Source organism: Marmota marmota, unplaced genomic scaffold, assembly GCF_001458135.2.
Source record: "Marmota marmota marmota unplaced genomic scaffold, marMar, whole genome shotgun sequence".
NCBI lineage: Eukaryota > Metazoa > Chordata > Mammalia > Rodentia > Sciuridae > Marmota > Marmota marmota.
The window spans coordinates 4,385,274-4,391,273 of NW_025999949.1; positions in this window are offsets into that span (position 1 = coordinate 4,385,274).

Sequence of the window (6,000 nt, forward strand, 5' to 3'; positions counted from 1 at the left end):
CTTGGGGACCCATCTGGCTCCCAGACAAAGAACTACAAAGACCACATCAGCTCCACAAGGGAGGCTGTGCTGGCCTTGGGCCCACTTTTCAGAACTTCTTTTTTGCTACCAAGGCTCTGCCTCCTGCTAGAGTTTGAGGGATGAAGCCCTGCTTTGTGACTTCAGCTAGTAACAAAATCAAGCTCCAGGGCTGGGGAGGTAGGTCAGTGGTAGAGTAGCATATGTGAGGTCCAGGTTCAGTCCCCAGTACTGCAAAAATAAATAAACAAGTAAACAAATATTTTAAAAAGGAAAAGAAATCAAGCCCAGAGCCCACATGCCCAAGATGCTAAAAAGTCAGAATTGTGGAGCTGGGGTTGTAGCTCAGGGGTTGAGCACTTGCCTCACATGCATGAAGCACTGGGTTCCATCCTCAGCACCACATAAAAATAAATAAATAAAATCAAAATATTGAGTCTATCTCCAACTAAAGAAAAAAAGTCCATATTATGAAGAAGAAGAAGAAGAGGAGGAGGAGGAGGAGGAGGAAGAAGAGGAGGAGGAGGAGTTGTTGTTATTGTGAGCAGAGTCCCCCATCTCTTTGTGCCTGTGCATATAGCACAACAAGTCCTGAGAACTTTCTGGAAATAGATCTGTTTTATCATTTGGGGATGGATTTGTCTGGGAGTCTCCAACTGATAACCTAACTCCTAAGGCCTGGCATGTTGTCATTTCCCAGGATGATCACATTTGTATTCGCAGTCCTCCAATTCAACAAGGGAGTACATAAAAGGGAGCATTTTTCAGAAGGATTAGCCGTTTAAATGTTATAGGAGCGAAGTTCTATCTGTCCAGCCAGGACCTCAGGAACCAGCTACCAGTTTTGAGGGACTTCTTATGCTTAACAATTGTCAGCCCAGGCTTGGATTTGAACCTAGCATGGGTACCAGGTTCCATGTAGTTTGTATGGTTATGGGGGATCTGAAGGTCACAGGTAAGGTGGCCTCATGGTTTCCCAGTGAGCAAGAATTGCTGCTTCCTTCTTCCACAGAAACTGGGCTGGGTAGCAGGTGGTTATGATCAGGATCACAGAGGCCTTGCTGGTGGGAGTGGGTGGTATCCTTGAGACCATGGGAAAAGGACCATGCTCTATGGCTGTGGGAGTGACATGGATTGAGGCCCTCTTAGAAGGTCCACTTTGGAACGTCCATACTCCATACACAGCCACTAGAAAGTGGGACTCAGCTTTCAGTCTCAAGGTCAGAGATGATGGTCTGGTGGGCCCTTAGATGGAAACCAGCCCAGGGCCCTGTTGAGTCCCTCACTCCTGGATCAGAAAGGCAGAGGCCTAGGGGGGAGACTGAGCTGGTTAGAGCTCCTAGGCCCCAAGCCTCTGACCTTCATGCTGCTCAGCTCATCTCTCCCCATCTCTGGCTGATATCGCCCCCAGAACACACTGAAGGCCAACCAAGCAGCAGCACTAGGGCAGGGGGGACTCCAGCACACACACACAGCCCTCCACACTCTGCATGCTGGAAAATAAGAGTTAAGTCTAGATAATTAAGTCTGGATCCGCGCTATGGTGCTATGGTGGTCCATCGTTGGGTACTCATCTGTGGGAGGATAAATTGGATACACACACACCCACACACACCCACACATACACACAAATGAAACTTAAATTGAGTGTAATAAATTCTGGCCATGTACTTTTAAAATTGAGAGCAGGACATAATAGCTATTCAGAATAAATGTTTGTCAATTTCATGGTACAACTGTTAGCTGAATAGAGGGGTAGACATTTCCCATCTAGTTAGAAGAAAAGGAAGAGAAAGGTCAAGAGGCAGAAAAGGAAAGAGGAGGGGAAAGAGGAAAGAGAGAGAAAAGAAAATGGGGTGGCAGGAGATAAGACGAGGCAATGAGATGAGTCAAGAGGCAGGAGGAATCCCATCCACTTTGTTTATACCTTACTCACCATGAGCACTCGACACAGGTCTTGTTTCTTACCATAACTGTGCACCTACTATGTGCAGGCTCTTTACTTCCTGACTTTCACAATGAAGCTGGAAGTAGAATATGATTAGCCTTCATGTTATTGATGAAACATCTGAGGATCTGAGAGTTAGATGAGGCCACACAGTGGACCCAGAGTGAAAGGTCAGCTCTGGGTGACTCCAGCATTCTTGTTCTTCCCCAGTACCTGTTGATCTCCTCACTGGCTTGGACAAAAGTGCTTACGTGCTTATGTGTGTATCCTGAAGTGTTATCTAGGTCCAAACTCCTGATCTCTACTTCAGTGGTTGACACACAATAGGTCCTTCCTCAATAAATGTGCAACCAATGAGAGGATTTGGGGGCAGGTGGTTAACGCATCTCCTCAGCTGAGAACAACTTCAGGCCCTAACCTTGAACTTAGGGAAAACATTCATCAGGCCCCATTGTGCACTGCCCCTTGCCCCCCACAGTGGACATCCTTATGTTCAAACTACAAGTGGCAAAACAAGTTTCTGAGTTGTCACTACTAAGGAGCAGAATTATGAGAAGAATCCAGCTGACTTCAAAATTCCACTTGTCCCCAACCAATAAACAGAGCCCACCCACTGCAGATGGACCCCGACTGGGGTCCCTTGGCTTCCACAGTCCAACTGTGCCATTCTAGTGTGAAAGGCTCCTCCCATCCTTAGCCAGGGAGACTGTGGGAGAAGGTTCAAGGTCTTAATGGTCAAGCTTCCATTCGGACAGCTCTTAGCATCCACAGAACCTCTTCCACACATTGTCTCATGACCCTCACACCCATGTGAGGTCATGAACTAGAACATGAAGTCTACTTCAAGAAAGTTCTGTGAAGCTATGTGATTTGCTCAAGGTCACAGAGCTGATCAGTTGCCCCAGGGAAGACCAGAATCTACCTTCTGTGTCAATGAGAAGTGCTTTCCTCCTGTCTTGTTCCTAGATCAGGATTTGGATGATCTGGTTTTGGTAGAGGAAACCACAATTAGTGACAGAGCAGGCAACTAGGTCACTATGGTCAGGGATATGATGCACTTAGGGAAATGCCAGCATGTAAGTGCCAACATAGTGTTGGTTATTACTGAGTATGTTGTGTAAAAGTATTGTGTGCCCTGCTAAAATAAATAAATATTTTAAATTTAATCAGGAAAAACTATCTGGCAAAATTTTCCCGGAGGGGGAAAAAAAACCTTTTTTGAGGCCAGAATTGAATTTAAGGCAGGTCTGTATTTAATCTGAGTTTTGGAGCAAACCTCTCAAGCAAATGCCAATGGACCACCAAGGTCAGGGCCCCAGCAGGGTGATCCTAGCTGAGGAAGAGCCTGCTCCCTGACCTCTGGCTTGGTCTGTGACCTTGGCAAGACGTGTTCTGTCCTGCTGGAAGGGGTGTGGTTGGAAACCAGTTTAGGCTTTGCTGCGTGGGACCTCAGCTGAGAGGGATGTTGGGCACATGACTCAGACAATAATTGCTGCTTGCCACAGGTCCATGGGGACTTTTGACTCACCTATCTTGACTAAATGGGAATAAGAGTCCTGAGAAAGAGGAAAAGAAGTCTGAAAGCCAGGAGACAGATTCCCGGGCCATCAGAGGCAGCCCCTGAGGCTTCTCCTCCCTGGGAAGATGCAGGAGGCTCCCCACAGTGCCTAGGTGTCTCCAGCTGACTGGCTGGGGCTGGAGTCTGGACTCAGGAAGAAGGTTCTGGACACAGTTGGCCCTCAATGCCACTGCTTGGATTCCTGAGGGCTGTAAGAGGAGGGACAGGGACTTGAAGCCAGCAAGAGGACCTGAGCAGCCAGAAGGCCCCAAGGCCCAGCTGAAGCCTTGCCTGCTTTCTCTTGCAGGCCTCAAAGGCCTTGTGCAGCTGTGTCTTGCTTCTCTCTGGTTTAAGGTTGTTGAAGACTTTGTTGGCTCACATTTTCCCAGCTTAAGAGGGAGTGTGACCCTGGAAGGACTTGGGCCCAACCATGAATTGAGGGTTGAAGAAAGGAGGCCAGAAAAACTCTCCTTTGCATCAAGGGCGACATGTTCTCCACATTCCCCTGCCCTCTTCCAACTCTTCTCCACTTGTACCCCACCCCACCTACCAGGGATGCCCTTGAACACGCTCTTCTTCCTTCTCCACCCCACCCTCCAAAGATGCCTGACTTTCAAGGTTGAGCATCATGAATAATTCATGCTTACTGGGGGCCTACTAAGTACCAGATGCTATGCTAAGCATTTTATATCCATTACACCCAGAAGGCTCCCAGCAGCCCCATCAGGTCACTACTGTTCACACCCCATTTTAAAGATGAGGTAAATGGGGCTGGCACAGCTGGTCACACGTACGTGGTAGGACTGGGTTCAAAACCAGAGCTGCTGGGTTCTGTATCTACGTCATTACCACAGAGCCTGTAACACCACCCAGGAAGGAAGAGGCTCACTGCACCCCCAGATGTAATTAATCAATGGACTCAAGCTCCTCCTCTCGTTTGCATATGTGGCAGCTGGTTCATGCTGAATTCCAGGGTAACTGTTGGCAAACCCTGCTTCACATAGGAACTTCAGAGGGTCAGTGTCCTGTTTGATTTTTGGATTTCCGGGGCCAGCAGAGTGCCTGAAATGCGGTCAATAAACATTGACTAACGTTGAATGAAGATACCAAGACAAATAACACGCCAGACAGACATTAACAAACACTAAAAGAGGGATCCAAGCAAAATGTGACAAGGGGTTTGAAGCAGGCAGAGGTAACATCTGGCAGGAAGTAGGGATCAGGAAAGCCTTTCTGAGGGAAGAGGAGGGGGCGTTGGGTCTGACGGTTGGTCCTGGTTGGGTTTCAGTGCCGAGCATGGGAAACAGGGATGGGGGGGCCCAAGCACAGGGTGTCACTTAGTTGTGATTTAGGAGGGACACAGCAGCATGCCAGGAGCAAACAGTGGAGTGATGAATTGAATTGTGCCCACCAAAAAGATGTTGAAGTCCCCCACCGCCCAGTATCTGCAAATATGACCTACTTTGAATATAGGGTCTTTGCAAATGATCAAGTTAGGATGATCAGGTGGGGCCCAATCTAACATGACTTTGTCCTTATAAAGGGGGGAAATTTGGACACAGAAACAGTCCTAAGGAACCACCTGTGCTGACTCTTTGGTCTCAAGCTTCTTGCCTTCAGGACAGTGAGGCCATAGGTACATTCCTATGGTTAAACCCCCCAGTTTGTGGCACTTTGTTACTGAATCCCTAGCAAACTAACATAGCTGGGGGTGGGGGTCTCTGCTGCCCAACTGAGGGTCTGGACAAGGACTATCCCATTTAAATGTTTGTCTCTCTGACTTACCCTGAGAAAAGTAGAGGTTCTCTGGGTAGAAACATGAGTGGCAGAGGTAGGGATATGGAAATTTCTTCAGACATATTAATGGCTGGCTTGGTCTAGTTCAGCTCTCCACCAGGTGCTTTGAGTAAAAGTTATAGTACTCAAAGTCCCCTGGTGGTGAGGCTGAGAGGCAAGAGGAACATGCAGGGACAGGGGTGAGCAGTGCATGGCTCAATCATGGCCTCTCCACAACTCAGCTCAGCCCAGCAGTGGTAGGAGTGGGCTGGGCCAAGGCTGGAAGGGTGCGGGCAGCTCACCCGCAGGGTGGGGGTGGGGTGCTTTGCATTGCAAGCTGCAAAATACAATTCTACTTTGAGGTGGAAATAATGGAATTTATTGGACACACATGCTCAGTGTGCCAAGGAAGATGGATTGACAAATAGCTATACCCAAGTCAGAAAGTGACAGATACTAAAGGTCTAAACAAAAGGCTACAAGGCAAAAGTGTGGAGGATTCAACCAGATGTCACCACTTTAGAAGAACCAAGCAAGAACTCAGGAGATCTCTAGACGGTAGCCAATGACACGGCAGCTCTGGGGCCTAGCTGTGTCTCCCCTCAGGAGAACTGATTGGCTTACCTTGGGCCATGGGCCCACCCTGGGGTTGGGAGATCTGTGATTGGCTGCCAGTTCCTCAAAGGAAAAATAAAATAAA